Source organism: Mandrillus leucophaeus, unplaced genomic scaffold, assembly GCF_000951045.1.
Source record: "Mandrillus leucophaeus isolate KB7577 unplaced genomic scaffold, Mleu.le_1.0 Scaffold1336, whole genome shotgun sequence".
NCBI classification, from domain to species: domain Eukaryota; kingdom Metazoa; phylum Chordata; class Mammalia; order Primates; family Cercopithecidae; genus Mandrillus; species Mandrillus leucophaeus.
Window position 1 is genome coordinate 84,915 of NW_012101295.1, and position 17,620 is coordinate 102,534.

At 38.9% G+C, this 17,620-nt stretch overlaps 1 protein-coding gene across 2 annotated transcripts in view; it reads right to left on the minus strand.

Moving 5' to 3' along the window:
• Positions 1–10,320, minus strand: part of GC (group-specific component (vitamin D binding protein)) — a 68,480-nt gene extending 58,160 nt beyond the window's left edge. The window contains exon 1 of one of the 2 annotated variants that reach the window (XM_011973048.1): positions 10,142–10,320. The gene's annotated coding sequence lies outside the window, so the exon portion shown is untranslated. Of the gene's footprint in view, positions 1–5,512; positions 5,629–10,141 lie in introns of those variants that run through there. The other variant, XM_011973047.1, reaches the window with a different exon arrangement.
• Between the last annotated feature and the right edge of the window lie 7,300 nt (positions 10,321–17,620).

Below are 17,620 nucleotides of genomic sequence, written 5' to 3' on the forward strand. Positions count from 1 at the left end.
CTATGTTCTGTTATTTTACTGTAAAACTTTGACTTTTGTTTCTATTGGCACTTCAGTTACTGGTTAATCATCCTGAACCTGTGTGAGCTAGATTTGTCTTTTCTTAGAGTGGATGTGTGGAGGGCACAAAATGTTTCCCAAGCAGCTCTAAGTGGGGGGACTCATCCTCCAAACCCAATCTCCTATAGCTCTTATAAGGACTTGGATTTTAGACTTTATAAGAGTGAGTCTACACAAAATCTTTCTCTATTAGTGTATTAAGGTATAGTCTTCCGAGGTCGAGTCTTTCTGGCATCTTAGCTGGATACTTGAGTGTAAAAAAGCTCATAATGAGGTCTTTCCACTATAGATGGATGGGAGTATCAATGTCTTTTAGCACCACTTATCTTCTAGTCTCTCTTTTTTTATTCTCAACACCTTAATAGCCACTTTTAGGCAAGTCTCATTTATCTTTTTTTTTTTTTTTTTAAGAGTCAGAATTACTGAGATATAATTTAAATACAAAAACATTCACTTGTTTAAAGTACGAAATTCAATGGGTTTTGGTGTATTTGCAGATTTGGGAACCATTACTATGTCTAATTTTAGAACACTTTCCTTACCTCCAAAAAGAAGCCCCATAGTTCCCCCTTTCAGCATGATAGAGTGAGGAGCTTTGTGGACTTGTTCTATAGTGAAATGGGTGAAAATTATCTTAAAAAGAATCATTTCAAGTCTCTGGCAATGGTTCTAGGGGCATACAGCAAATGAAGAGGCATTTACTTAAGAAAATCTACCATGCTTGGTAAGAAAAGTAAATCTGTAATATTTGAACCAAGATCCACTCATTCCCTTCTTGCTTCCCAACTCAGCAAGACAGATACAACTGAGAGAACAGGACTCTGTTTATCCCCATCCTTCAATGGAGGGCTGTCTTCCCAAGATGGGCAGGATGACAGCCTTTCTTCTCCTGCCCTCACCTACTTTTGGAGAGGCTAAGTTCCTGGTGAGTGTGGCCAAGAAGTCAGTGCTCTTTTTTTTGTCCAGCCCTAGCTCACAGGATGTAGGTTCAACCTTGGGCATGACACTGCTGAGAATATTTAAATCCTGATTGCTCTTGCTTTGGTTTGTGGGCAGGAGTCCTAGGTCAAGAGAGGTAAGCCAAGGGGACCTGGGGCTGATGGCTTCCTTCCTCCACTGAGTACTCAGCTCTAAAGTGAGGGAGTCTCTTAGAGAGAGCATGACATTATGCCCACCAGCAGACAGCACTAGACCAACATCTTGAAGATTTTATCTGGGAGGAGAAGCATACTCTAGCATAGAGAGCTCTGAATCTCTCCCCAAAGAAACGGACTTCATTTACAACAAAAAAGCAGTGAAAGTTGTGGTGAAAGCCAGTTGGGGAGGAGTGCTGATAGATTCATAGGAGATATAGTCTAAGCCATAGTGTGTAGTGTAGCTAGATCGCTGGAAACGAATAGGGATAGATACAGCTGTGAGGAGCCCTCCTGGGGTCAGAACAAATCTCAGACATTGGCTTCAGGAGCTATCACTACCAAGGAGGCCAAATTTGATTATGTCAGTGTGTGAAGCAATTTATGTCACAGGACACTGATGAAAACAATAGAACAATCAACACACAATTAGTGGAGATTTGTAGCTGACACACCACACTTTCTTTTTCTTTTTAATTTTACTTTAATGTCTGGGATACATGTGCAGAACATGCAGGTTTGTTATATAGGTAAATGTGTGTCATGGTGGTTTGCTGCACCTATCAACCCACCATCTAGGTATTAAGCCCTGCATGCTTTAGCCATTTGTCCTGATGCTCTCTCTCCCCTCACCCTCCCTTGCAGGCCCCGGTTTGTGTTATTCCCCTCCATGCGTCCATACGTCCTCATTTTTCAGCTCCCACTTACCAATGAGAACATACAGTGTTTGGTTTTCTGTTCCTATGTTAGTTTTCTGAGGATGATGGCTTCCAGCATCATACATGTCCCTGCAAAGGATATGACCTCATTCCTTTCTATGGCTGCATAGTATCCCATGGTGTAAATGTACCACCTTTTCTTCATGCAGTCTGTCACTGATGGGTATTTGGGTTGGTTCCATGTCTTTGCTATCGTAAATAGTGCTGCAGTAAATATATGTGTGCATATATCTTTATAATAGAACGATTTATATTACTTTGGGTATATACCCAGTAATGGGATTGCAGGGTCAAATGGTATTTCTGGTTCTAGATCATTGAGGAATCATCACACTGTCTTCAATAGTGATTGAACTAATTTACATTTCCACCAACAGTGTAAAAGTGTTCCTATTTCTCCACAGCCTTGCCAGCATCTGTTGTTTCTTGACTTTTTAATAATTGCCATCTGACTAGCATGAGACGGTATCTCATTGTGATTTTGATTTGCATTTCTCTAATGATCAGACACTTTACACTTTCTATTTCACTATTAAATTTTTAGAACAAATTAAGAAAACTAAATTCTGCAAGATTAGGGGTACTCCTCATGACCTCAAATTTAGCAATGGATTTTTAAATATGATACCAAAAGAATGAACAGCAAATAAAATAGAAAAATAGCCTTCATCAAAATTAAAACTTTATGCTTCATAGGATACTATCAAGAAAGTGAAATGACAACCCACGGATTGAGAGAAAATATTTGCAAATCATATATGTGATAAGCACCTCATATCCAGAGAAGAGAACTCTTATAACCCAACAATAAAAAAGACAAATAATCCAAATTTTTAAATGGGCAAAAGATCCAAATAGATATTTCTCTAGGGAAGATATACAAATCCAATAGGCACATGGAAGAATCTGACCTCATTAGAGGTAAAGAAATGCAAAGCAAAACCAAAATGAGATATCGCTTTACACCTACTAGAATGACTACAATCTCAAAGTCATAAATTAAGTCTTCCATAGTCTTCTGAGCACATTTCCTGCTCCCATGCCGACTTCTCTAATACTCTGCCCTGAAAATTCCATTGGTTTTGCTGCCGTAAACTTCTCTGCCTCCTCAGCTCAGTGGGACCATTGTGCTATGCTTGGATTCCAGCTTGGTACACTGAGTTGGATTCCAGCTTGGTACACTGCAACTTCAGGGCTCATTTTATGAAGTTCCTTGCTCACAGAAATCTCAAACTTACATCACCTGCTGTCCAATACATGAAAACAGGTACCTCCTTAATAGTTTCTTATGGAAGAAACTCTAGTATGGCACATACTTAAAAGAGGAAATACTCCACATGCACACAATTTTAAAATACCTAAACTATATCTAAACTTTGTCTATAAAAATGAATAATAATAATGAGGAAACTATCTAAGAGTAAATTTAACTAGCATATTTTATTCTAATATTGAAAAATAACTGGATTTCACTTTTTAAATATTTCTACTTAACTTCTCTAAACTTCATGGTAATTTTTTTCTTTCTTTCCTTCCTTCTTATTTTTCCCATTTCTTTCTTCTTCTTCTTTTTTTTTTTTTATTGACTGCCCTGGAAGTCAATTACAATGCTTAGATTAAAAATTAGTATTAGTACTGGAAAGACTAAGTGTTTGAAAATGCCAGATTAATTGTTCTCTAATTTTGTGAAAGTGAACAAAATATTGAATTATTTGAAGTAATTGACTTTACTGTAGCCTTTAAAACTCCATTATTTCTTGCTTTGTTTGGACAGTAGATTTTATTTATCTGGCCTCTGAACATCAGATATAAACCATTATGTGAATAACATCATAATTTATCATTTAAATTACTTTGTTTTTATCTATTCCAGTTAAAATGTCACTATTTTAATAGTATTAGGTTCTCTAGTGCTTCTAATCAATGCAATCAGTGCTTATTTGGGGTTTAAACTTCATATTATTTTTGTATATGCTTTTCTTTTTCTGTATTGACATTTACCTTCTAGGATTATGCACATGCAAAATGAGATTTGGTAGTCTGCACAGAGATATGTCTGCACTGATTAGGTTTGGCCTATACAGTCTTTTAGAGAAAAACAATATCTTTAAGATAACCTAATTAGCACTTGCAATGTTAATAGGGAATTTTTAAAAATTAACACATACAATACAGATGCTGCTAGACTTACAATGGTGCTGCATGCCCATAAACCCATTAAAAGTTGAAAATATCATAAGTTGAAAATGCATTTAATACTGTGATAAGCCCATCCTAAATTTGAAAAGTCATTAAGTTGAACCCTTGCAGTTAGGAACCACTTGTACTATCAAGTTCTTTTCTCATTCTTGATATCCCAGAGTTTAATTTGTGCCATTAAGTCATTCTTTTTATTAAATTGATTGGATAGCTATCAAATTGCTACCTCATTCAGTCAAACAAGCATCTGAAATACAGATACTTTTCAACTTACAGTGGGGCTACACCCTAATAACCCCATCAAAAATTGAAAAACTGTAAGTCAAAAGTGTGCTTTTGCCTGAATGATATAATCAATTTATGATGAGTTTAATCCAGCCATAACCCTGTCTTACACTGAAGAGCATGCTGAGTATGTATAGCTTTTGCACCATCACAGTCAAAAAATTGTAAGTCAAACCATTATATAATAAGTCAGGGACCGTCTGTATTCAAATGTGTGAATGAGATAGACAGAAAGGGGTCTGGTGAACTTACAGTCTGATAATAAAGAGTATATTATGAATAATGTGTTGCTATGCTTTTACCACATGACTAGGATTAGGGAGAGTTGTGTTTGAAAAGAGTGAGGCTTGTTATTTTACTTCTTCCTCTGACTTATATCAGTCAACATTTGTAGAATCCAAAGATTTAACAAACTCTTTGTGTGATGCCATACCTGTACTCTGATTTGGCTGAACACAAAAAGAGCTAGTAAAGGAAAGTTTTTTTCTAGTAACAGAAAAATTGTTTTTATTCTCATTCTATTTCTAATCCAGTTACTTCCTTTAAAAAGTCGAACTTCTGTTGATTCCCTGGTAGTAAGTACACACGAGTTTCACTTCAAATGTGAAAATTTTAAACAAGAAGTTAATGCATAATCAATGATGGTAACTAACTTTACAAACTTCTTTTTTATTCAAGGTATTGCCATGTGAGTTCTATATGATGATGCACTCAGAGAAATGAATCAAATTAAATATAAAAGGCAATAGTGCAGTAAAAATACTGGCTATTTCAGGTATTCTATGTATTATTTACTTTTGGTGATCTTACTTCAGAGATTTGGGATTCTATTTCATTTCCTCAGAAAATTTGGTATAAACTCGTTGCTCTCAACATACTCTGTCTTTTGACAATATGAATGAATATAGATGAGAGCTAATACCACTAACAGTTCTCATACACATCAATATTCCTTGACAATCGACAAATCACTTTCCTATACTTTTAATTTTATTTGCTTTGCACAGCAATCCTCTGTATTGGTTGTCAGAACTTTGTAAATTCATTTTATAAGGAAACTGAAGCTTAGAGATTACCAATGGTAACTTGAAATTATTTGGAATTAGAATGTAGTACCTCACTCCCAGACCACAGCATTTCCTACCAGTTGGACTAGTCTAGATCATCTCCAGTGATAGAATAGGTAGATATCTTTCTCCTGGTGGAGTAAGCAATCTCTTTGAAAAAACAGTGAAAAGACCATCAACTTTGGTCTTAGACAAAGATTTGTATGCAAGCTCCACCAATAACCTTAATTATATGCTGGGTCTGTCCTGCAGATCCTGGCTGAGCAATGGACGAAAGAAGTAGTCAGACACAGGTATGCAGTGTAAGAGCAGCTGGGGGACTGCCTGGCATTAGTGGCTGAAGAATGAACAGTCCTGAACAGCTGGACCATCTGTATACAAATATGTGAACAGCTGGAGCTGCTTGCTCTTATTCAATACAGACATAATGACAAAAACCTGGAGCAAACACAATCTGTGGGTAATTAGCATTATTGTTCCCCCTTTCAGGGAGCAGTCATGCAGTGTGGATGATCAAAGGTCAGCTCCTGGTCAACATAAGTAAACAAGCCTATTTAAGATAAATTCCCCTAAACTTTCTTGTACTTACTCTGTGCCCTCTGCCTCAGGGTTGGAAAACAGCTGCCTTCAACTTATTCTCCCCCAAAGCTATGCAGAGCCTTCTGACCTTTCAGAAGTCCTGCTTTTTCCCTAGAGTTTCTCCCACCACTCTAACCAATCTCCTACATCACCCCCTTTTCTGTTTTTTTGCATCAGGTTTTTTTGATTGAAGAGTAAAGATGTGTGCAGAGACAGGTTTGACAGGTGCAGTGGTTACAGCTTGTGTTCCAGCTTTGCATCTTAGAATTGGTAAATAACATAAGACAAACATGAGTATAATCAGTAATATTATTTTCCAATCAAGGAGTAATATGTAGTGTTACTTGGCACCTCAGTCCAATGTGTGCCATTACTGAGGGACCCCAATGGGGATATGTTGATCCCTCCTAGCCAATCAGTCACATTGTTAGAGGCTGGGAAGCAGGTGCCTGCCCAAGTAGCAGGGTGGAAAAAAGGGGGATCTAGAAGATGGGCCCAATGGAGAGTAGCAGGTGTGGGTTGTAGGCAAAGTGAGAGAATAAGAAAGGTTAATACTCTATGAGAGTTGCAGTGTACAACAGAAAGCATAGAAAGGAACAAATTACGTGGAGTGAATGGTGTTTGTGTCTGGAGTAGGATTCACTCAGCCTCCTGAATTGTCTTCTTCAGAACCATGTCCAGGGCCTTTGTTGTCCAAGGAAGCCACATCATACAGGGCTGCGGGTCCTGCAGGGTTATTTCCTTTATTTTTGATATTGGGTTGGGTCCCAGCCACACCGTGGTGTGGTTTGATGCATTGTGCTGGAATCCGAAGAGGATCTGAGGGGGTGTGAACACAAGCACATCCTCTTCCCCATGTTAGCAAATCATTTGAACCACACCATAGATTAGTATTTACATCTTTTCGTAACACTGAAGGTTTTATATCTTGAGTGATTTTAGCAAAGTGCTAAAATGGAATGTCAGATGTCCCATGTGTGACAAAATTGTGGAAATGGTGAGCTGGTATAACCCAGACTGCTATCAGTTTTAATTTTTGTGGGCCACCCTGTAAACACAAAAGTTAAGAGAAGATGTTTAATGACATATTGGGTGGACTCTCCAGGAAGAGCATGAGTTCTAATTAGGTGGGAATTGGTATCAATGGATACATGTACATATCTTAGTTTTCCAAATTCAGGGACGTGTGTAACATCTGTTTGCCATAACTGATTAGGTTCTAGTCCCCTAGGGTTAACACCTGTTGAGGAAGGGGATGTGCCTGTGAGCTGGCAATCTGGGCATTGTCAAATAATTTGTTTAACTAGTCTTTGGGTTAACTGAAATTGTTTAGATAAATTTCTCCAATTTTGGTGGAAAAATTGATGTGATTGGGTGGCTTGGTCAAGCAGTGACATTATAACTTGCAGGTCTGCTTGATCATTGCCATAAGCCAGGGGGCCAGGCAGCAAGCTGTGGGCCCTAATGTGTGTGATAAAAACAGGGTGTGTTCATTGATCCAGCAATGGCTGAAGTCAAAGAAAAAGTGCACACAGGGTGGGCTCAAGAGTGGACTTAATGAGGGCTGTTCCAAGGTTCTGCAATGAGTAGTAAATGAAGTAATCAGAGTCATTAACGATATTGATGGGCTGAGCGGGAAAGGTTTCCAGGGCCAATATTAGGGCTCCAACCTCAGCTTTCTGAGTGCTAGTAAATCCAGATAGAGTGAAGGAGTTGTGTGGTTTTCACCAGATAGCTGCTTTTCCATTTTTACCAGAGCCATCAGTGAAAAACATTAAAGCATTAGGTATGGGGGAGTAAACTACCTTTGCAGGGGTAACTACAGCTGTATGAGATAAGAACTAAAGCAGTTTGTCAGCAGGAAGGGCATGTTTTATATGGCCCGCATAAATCTGAAAGTCTAGAGATAGGGGCAGGACTGCTTCGAATTGTTTTTTACTTAAGGGTATTCTTATGACATCAGGGTCATAACCTTGCAATTGAGTGCATCATTTTCAGCCTATATAGATGACTTTACTAACTAGCTGGACATAGGAAGATAGTGTTTTAGTCCCCATATGTGTGCAAAGAGCCCATTCTAGGAAGTGCAGCTGTGGGGCCATTTGTCCTATTAATTTTCTTGGGCAATATTTAGTAGGAAAAATCAACTATTGGACTGAAGATTGCGGGTCTATGCGATCTAGTTTCATCAGAGAAATAGCTTGCTCTATTTCCTCAATTTTCGTGTTTGCAGCAGGGGTTAAACACTGGGGGGAGTCCAGGGCTGCATTGCCCTTTAGGATAGAAGACAGGTTCTGTAATTCATTAGTCGTTATGCTCAAGGTGGGGTGAAGCCAGTTAATATCACCCAGTAATTTTTGATAATTATTTAAGGTGTGTAAGTTGTCAGTGTTCAGTTTAACATTTTGAGGTCTTACTGACTGGGATGTTAGTACGTATCCAAGATATTTCTAAGGAGAGGACATCTGTTCCTTATCAGGTGCTATCATTCAACCTCTTAACTGTGTATTCCTTTTGACAGAGGCATATAAATTTAAAAGTATTGGCTCCATTGGGACTGCAAGTAAGATATCATCCATATAATGGACAATATTAGGAAATTCTTTTCTACTGGGAAGCAAAAGTCTGATTTACATGATACTGACACATGGTAGGACTGTTCAGCATTCCTTGAGAAAGTACTTTCCAATGAAATCAGCTAGCTGGCCTTTCAGTATTGATAGCTGGTATTGGAAACACAAATTTTTCTCTGTCCTGTTTTCAAGGGGAATAGTAGAAAAACAGTTTTTTAAGTCAATAATGACTATAAGGCTAATCTCGAGGAATCTCCACAGGGGAAAGGGGGTCCTGTTGAAGGGGCCCCAAAGGTTGCAAATTAGCATCGATAGCATGTAAGTCATGCAGAAGTCTCCGTTTACCAGATTTTTAGGGAGTGACAAAACTGGGTGAATTCTAAGGGCTGTTTGATGGCTCTATATGGCCGGCTTTTAATTGTTCCTCAACTAATTCATGGGCTTGTAATTTCTCTCCCTTTAACAGCCACTGTTCTACCCAAACTGGATCTTAAGAGAGCTATGTTAGGGGTAGGGGAGGAATTACAACAGTGACCATTACTAGAAAGGGGTCTGCAGAGTCACCCACCAGTTGGGCTAATAGGTCCTGTTCCCAAAGATTAACAGGGAAGGGCATGATTAGAGATTGTATATTAACGAGGGACCCCTCCCCTGGAGTATTGCAGCCTTTATGTTTTGCCAGTCAGTTGATTCTAGTTGGCTTGTTGTTTGCACAACCTATCATATTCTGCCCTCTAGATGAGGTATTGACTGACCTGTAAAGTTGTTTCAGCTAGGACTGACTGGTCCCATGGGGTGATATGGAAGTTATCTGCTATGGCCTCAATTAATCCTTTCATAAATGGGCTAGCAGCTCCATTTTCTCTAATGCTTTTCCTTTTCTCTTTAAAAGTGTTGAAAGTAATGGGTTCATATACCCAACTGCCTTGTTGATCTTGCATCACTGGGCAGGCCAAGAGTTACCCTTCTAATGCTGCTTGCCTAAGACAGGGCCCCATAACTGTAGTGTATCCCTTGTTTTTTTTTTTCCAATTTATAGGGGGAGGGTGCTCAGGAAAAACCTCTGTTCTCTCTTTTGTGTCTTTACCTGTAACAGCAGGGCTGAGGGAGGAGGAGGAGGCAGTAAGGTAGGTGATGATTCCTCCTCCCTTCCCTGTTTAGGCTCTTCTGTGTAGGGCGGGGCCAAAGCAGCCCTAAGGCCCATAATGTTAAAGATGTTACTAGGACCCGTTGCCCATGTGTGTGATATTGTTTAAGATTTCTCCCCACTTGTTCCCAGAACTCTAGGTTTAGCGTGTCTTCTTCCAGGAATCATGGGTTATGGGAAACAACAGTTTGCATTAGGTCCCTTAATTGAACCTGGGAAACCCAGGCTTTGCTAGCTTTAAGCAGCTGTTTCAATACTTTTATGTTTGCTGTTGAGGTGATAACTATTGTCCCATGTTGAAACCCTAGCTTGAAAATTCCCTCAAACTTGGAAATCCAGAGCAGGTGCCCATTACTTATTGACTGCACAGTGGCTTCACTTTTGCTCTCAAGGGTTCTGTCACAATCTGTTGCTGAGTTCCTCACACGGGGCACCAGCTGCTGGGTTCATGCTGCAGACCCTGACTGAGTGATGGATGAGAGGAGTACTCAGACACAAGTATGCAGTGTAAGAGAAGCTAGGGGACAGCACGGCACTAGTGGCCGAAGAATGATCAGTTCCGAACAGCTGGAGCTGCTCGCTTTTATTCAATACAGACATAATGCTGAAAGCCTGGATTAAACAAAATCTGTGGGTAATTAGCATCATTCACCCTTTGAGGGAGCAGTCACACAGTGTGGATGATCAAAGGTCAGCTCCTGGTCAACATAAGTAAACAAACCTGCTTAAGAAAAATTCCCCTACCCTTCCTTGTACCTACTCCTTGCCCTCTGCCTCAGGGTTGGAGAACAACTGCCTTCAACTTACTCTCCCCCAAAGCTATGCAGAGCCTTCTGACCTTTCAGAAGGCCTGCTCCTTTCCCTATAGTTTCTCCCACCACTCTGACCCATCTCCTACAATTATATAGAGAATAGGTTTAATGATAACAGGTTAATGAAATAATTTATTCAAAGCACCTAGCTAAGTACAAAAAATCATTTCAAAACACTTACATGTAATATAACATGGATTTTTTTAATACAACATTTTTCTCAATCACGACTTATTTATGAAAAGTGAGTTAAATCTTTGGATTCTACAAATGTTGACTGATGTCATAAGTCAAAGGAAGAAGTAAAATAAGAAAGCTCACCATTTCTCAAATGTAACTCTTCCTAGTTGCAGTCATGTGGTGTAAGTATAGTAATATTGTTTGTATCATATTCTTTATTTTTTGGTTAATTCCAGTAATTTGACTAACATTAATAATAAATTCACTCATTTATTCATTCAAGCAAATTTGTATTGATCCAGGCACTGTTCTAAGTGCTTAGATTAAAGTAACAAAAACATAGAGGAAAACATTTGCCTTCATGGAGCACAATTTTAGTGGTATAGAATGGGTTGTAATTGTATCTTAATAATTATGTTATAATTATTTATGTAATAATTAATTGTATTTTAATAAATAATAATTTATTATTGGTTTCTGATACAAAAGTTTCAGTGGAACCTCTTTATTACACCTATAGAAACCGGAGGCACCCATTTCCTTTTCAATTGTGTGTACCACAACTTTCCTGGTATTCACAGTCATCTGGTAGGTACAATCATATACATTTAAAAAAAATAAATTTTATTGTGTATGTTTGAGGGATATAACATAATGTTATAAGATAAATATACACTATTTTTTAATTCTGAGGATAAAGAAGTCACTGTTGCCGGAGGGAAATTGTTTTATAGTGAGCTGCCCATACCAAAACAATTTGTTTTTTAAAGTTTTATGCCATTCTTATTGAAAGTCACTGAATACCACAGATAATTAGATCTGTGATTATGCTGTATTCATTTTTGTCCTTCTAGTCAATAAATAATATTTCTAACTTAATCACAAAAATAAAAAATGGAACAGCTATGGACAAAAAAAGCCAAACAACAACAGCAACAACAGAAAACAAACCAATCCTACATTTAACACATAAAGAAAAACAGGAAATGACTATGGAAAGTATATAAATATTACATGAAACAACTTTTTGAGGGGAGTGGTGTACTAAGAGAGAAAAAATAACAACGACCATTTTTCTTTATTACTTTTTTTCTCTACTTCATCTCTTATGTTGCCTTCATGATGTTTTACCTAATATGTGTACAATGCTTAAGATTTAATTTTTTTCCAAGCTATAATGTTTATGTAAAGAAGAAGGGTTTTTATTATCATATATACACGTAATTCTTACTAAGGATTAATTATTTATAATCTAGTGTGAGAAATGGTGAGGATTATTTTTCAAACAGACTTTCCTTGTTTGTTTGTTTTGGTTTGTTTTGTTTTGGAGATGTAGTCTTGCTTTGCCACCCAGGCTGGAGGGCAATGGCACCATCTCGGCTCACAGCAAACTCTGCCTCCCAGGTTCAAGCCATTCTCCTGCCTCAGACTTTCAAGTAGCTGGAATTACAGGCACCCACCACCATACCCAGTTAATTTTTGTTTTTTTTTTAATAGAGACAGGGTTTCACCATGTTGGCCAAGTTGGTCTATAACTCATGATGCCGGGTGATCCACCCGCCTAGGCCTCCCAAAGTGCTGGGATTACAGGCATGAGCCACCGTGCCTGGCCCAGACTTTTAATTGTCAACTCATCTTTTGGGTTATTCTTAAATTTACTATAAGCTTGTCAAATTTTAATAAAGTTGACTAGCATTTAAATAAAATTCTCAATGGACTAGCCAAATAACCTCCAAGACTGTATAGAAATTTAATAGTAATATCTCTATTTTGATGCTATAGCTATTGTGGTCTAAATATTCTCTGCTCAGTAACCTGGACTGGCTAGATTCATTAAAGAGATTTTTTCCCAAACTTTTTTTGGGGAAAGGAATCAAATTTATTGCAAATAGTCAGTAGATCCATATGCATATTAATAAAAAACATTAATTAACATGTAGTGAGAGCTCAACATTATGCTGAAAACTTTACATGAATTTTTCATTTAATCTTTACAACAAGCAATAAAGTATGTCATCTTTTTTTACAGATAAGAAAACTGAGTTTTAGAAAGTTTTCTAGTAAGTAGAGTCTGAATTGCAAATTGAGCATTTTGATGCATAGCTCATTGCTAATAGGATAGATACCACTCTACTATCAACAAGTCTACCATCTACAGGTAAATAATGACTATAAATGGAATGTTTTCCAAGCCACTGTTTGAAAATTATATTTAGTTATCTTCTGATTAATAAAATGAAAATTCTTTTAAAAGACTTTCATTAAAAGTAGTTATGGAGGAAAAGGATAAATTTTTTGATAGCAAAAAAGGATATGTAGGCTTGAAAAAGCTGGAAGTCACAAAAGTAGAAGTTGGCAAGATTGACTTTTTATGAACCTATTAGCCCTATTCTCATAAAAATACTCTTACTGACTATAGTTTCCCCACAACCAGTCTCCTTAGATATGCAAGTTTTTTGTCTTAAAAATAACAGAAGAATTAAGGCACTGTAACAGAAATAGCAACTCAAATCATTTGTAAAATAAAAATGACTAAATTCTGAAGTATTTCCATGTGGTAGAGGCAACTCTTTACAATCCATTCAGATTAAGATGAAACCTTATTTTCTTATTTTATTGTCTCCCTCTTTCTGTCATTCTCTCTCTTAAATACATCCACAAAATACCTAAAAATATACATATTAGATACAGGTCTGGAGGTTTCTGCAGAAACTACACAGCTGTGTGATTATGCTAGACTCACATATCTTCTCTTTCCTTTTGAATTGGGTAGAGCAGAATATAATATTTCTCAAAACCCAAATTAAAAAATAAAAACTGACTATATATACATAAGTTTCTGAGCTGCCTTATACTGGGCTTCATTTCAAATATATTTTTTATGTTATCTTTGTCTGAAGAACAATTGTTAATTCATTATTCTTTAAATGTGGTCGATTAAACCTACAGAGGTTATGGGCTTTGGGGGTGTTGCTTTTCTGGCCGGAGACTTCTGTGGTCAGTGCCACCTTTGACCAAGTTTTCCTCAGCCCCACTGGGCTCATTCCACCCACTCGACCTGGCAGGCTATGCTTGGCTCACACTACCAGCCTAGATCCCATGCCTCCAAGAGAGACTGCGAGCCAGGTGTGGAGTGGTGAGGGATGTGTGAGCAAGTGTGGGGTCCAGCCTGTGCACAGTCAGATGTGCCAGCTGCTGCCATGGGGCGGGCAGCTCCAGGTGCCGGCACACGGCTGTTTTTCTGTGAGGCTGCAGCCGGACCAGGTGTACCGCAAGCAGCTTCCATGGCTGGCACTGGGGAACACAGTGTTACGTGGAAGCTTGGAGATGCCAGGAACCACAGGGTCCCAAAGAGGAAGTCAAGCCCTGGCTTGGGGATTTCTTGGGTCTGGGCTCCCTGAAGGACTGCAGCTCCTCTCTCTTTCTCTTTGCCTGCAGTGTTTGTGTTACAGCTCTTTTATCCTCACCATTCCGTGGGTCCTGAGTTCTTGTCCTGCAACCAGAAAGAATGAGGTACACAGAAGAAGACTGAACAAGATGCAGAGAAGCTTTATTGAGTGATAAAACAGCTCAGAGGAGAACTTCATGGGGCAGCTCCTTTCTGCAGCCAGGGTGTCCAGTCCAGTGTTCAGCTCTCAGCAAAGAAGGTAGCTCCTCTCTGCAGCTGGTCATCACATTGTGCAGCTCTCAGCAGAGAGAAGGCCCTAGAGTGGGTGACTCCTGTCCGCATTCAAGTTGTCCCATCATCTGTCTAGTTCTGGCTGAGCCTGGGGCTTTTATGGGTCTCAGAGGGGAGGAAGTGTGCACCAATTAGTCCCTGGGCAAACATGAGTTGGCTCAGAAAAGTCACCACAAGTCCCCACTCTGGTCCATGGGACTGGCAGCCCAACCCCGGGGCCTCACCAGAGACCTGCCCCCTTCTGCCCAGGAGCCTGTCTGCTTCCTGCCGCTGTCCATGGTGCTCAGGTTGCTCACACCAAAAAGCACCTGCAGGCTGGCACTGAGCTGCCCTCAGCGCTAGCCCAGCTTCCCCCCACCATGCTCATTGGCACTCAAAGTCTGCAGGGGGCTGAGAGAGCAGGGGGCTAGCATGTCAGTGCTGCCCTGAGTGTGCATACACCCAGCTGGGCTGTGACAACCTGGGCTTGGCCCCGAATCTGCTCCAAGATCAGAGTGGGCACCAGAAGTGGGGAGAGGCCAGGCAGTGGGAGCAGACACCCCTGAGCTTGTGGGGGAAAACAGGGGTCTTTCCTGGGACTCCGAGGGTGCAGACTTCTAAAAAAGCACAGGTATACATTTAGTTTCTTTATTTTTTCCCTTTACTATGAATTATTGCAAGCATGTTGAAAAGGTAAAGAGGACAATATAATTAAAATCCATGTATACATTACATAAAAATGAAGCACTTCTGATTGCAGTCTTCTACCTCCTTCTTTGAGGTAACTGGTATCCTGATTTGTGTGTGTGTGTGTGTGTGTATGTGCTTTTCTTTACACTGCAAATAAATGTCTTAATATTTTTATCCTAAATGAGTAATTTGCTGAATAACATTTAATATTGTTTTGCATGCTTCTATACTTTACACAAATGCTATGAACACTGTATGCGATTTTTTGCAACCTGACTCTTCTTTTTTGGAAATAATATTTCTGATATTTACTTAGGTGACACTAGTAACTCCACTTCATTAATTTTCACAGCTTTGTAACATTTAATCGCATGGATATGGCACTTTATTCACATTTAGATTGCTTACAGAATTAAGCCAAGGTCTGAGCTGTTCTTCTACCTTCCTCTCTTGCTCCCCAGAAAAAGTAAACAGCTTTGTGGTTTATTCCCATTACGGAGGATTAAATTGTTGTTTACCTTTGTGAGAGCTGCTTCAGTGAACTACCGGGGCAGAGGCCAAAATGCTATTTAGGTCTGAGTGAGCAGGAGGCGAGGAAGAGAGGAGTGCCTAATAGAACCATTAAAAGTCCCTCTGGATTAACTGGTTTGGGGGTTTAAAAACATATGAAAAAAATGCTCAGCATCATTACTGATCAAGGAAATGCAAATTGAAACCACAATGCGATACCACCTTACCCCTGTAAGAGTGGCCATTATCAAAAAATCAAAAAACAGTAGATGTTGGCATGGATGTGACAATCAGGGAACACTTCTACACCCTGGTGGAAATGTAAACTAGTACAGCCGCTATAGAAAACAGTGTGGAGATTCCTCAAAGAACTAAAAGTAGAACTACCGCTTGATCCAGCAATCCCACTGTTGGGTATCTACCCAGAGGAAAAGAAGTCATTATTCGAAAAAGATACTTGCACATGCATATATATGGCAGCACAATTCACAACTGCAAAATCGTGGAACCAACCCAAATGTCCATCAGTCAAAGAATGGATAAAGAAACTGTGGGGTATGTGTATATATGTGTATGTGTATATACACACACACACACACACACACAAAATGAAATACTACTCAGCCATAAAAAGGAATGAATTAACAGCATTTGCAATGACTTGGATGGGACTGGAGACTATTATTCTAAGTGAAATAACTCAAGAATGAAAAACCAAATATTGTATGTTCTCATTGACATGCGGGAGCTAAGCTATGAGGATGCAAAGGCATAAGGATAGTACAATGGACTTTGGGGACTTGGGGGGGTTAGTGGGAGGTGGCAAGGGATAAAAGACAACAAATACAGTGCAGTGTATACTGCTCGGGTGATGAGTGCAACAGGATCTCACAAATCACCACTAAAGAACTTACTCATATAACCCAATACCACTTGTACCCCAATAGCTTATGGAAAAAAATGGATGCATATTTTAGGAGAATCTTTGGCCAAGTGTCAGGGGAAGCTCTTTTCTATTTGTTATTTTCATAAGGCACAATCTATATTTTTAGGAAATTCAAAACTCTAAGAGCCAAATATCTGCCAGATGTGTTTGTAATGGTGCTTTTATTTTCTATTCAATATAGCGTTAAATAATTATCCAATATTACTCCCATTGGGTTCTCAAAGTTCTGTTGTAAACTCTCTTTGTTTGTATTATTTCAATAATTTGAGCCATAAATGAAAATTCTTATCCCCTTTCTGTCTTAAGAAGAAAAATAGAAATACTTTAAAAGGTTATTATTTCATTGAATTTTGTGGACATGGTTTTGTTCAGTGCTTCTCAATAAGAAGTGACCAGTCTTCCTCTTTTATACTCACATTGATAGGAATGACTTCTACTATATTTTGTCTTCTTCTTACCTGGGATACTGATGGGTAAGCTTCATTTGTTTGATGATATACCTGACAAGGGAGCAAGCAGGGAGATATTTCTATCATATAATACAAGTTATAAAGACTGAAGTCTACCTCAGGATTTGTTCTTTTCTCTTTGGTTTATCCTACACAAATAGTCTCCTGGGAATAAACGGACCCAAGACTTGCTGAAACCAGCACCATCAGTTCACCAAGTTCATTAGTTCATAGATGAAGCCATTTGTCATATGGCAAATGGCCGAGAAGATGCCACTTCTTATTCTGACAATATTGTCCTAAGTCCCCAGGAAGCTCAGAAATTGGCACTCCTCTTTACATATGTGCTGAATGTAAGCGAAACTGAATAATAATGCATTTTGTACAATAAAGAGAGGAGGAAAGAGATTGTCACCCTTATAATAGAGGAGATAAAAAGGGATGCCGATAGGTAATTTCCCCTCAGAATCTGTGATATTATCAAATTATATGGGATACCTGACTTTTGGGGTTCAGTTCTCTGCTTTTATTCAGCATCACAGGGAGGTAGGAGAACCTCGGAGGGCATTGAAAGCTGCTTACCAGGAACCTGACTCCTCTACTTGGAAAAGAT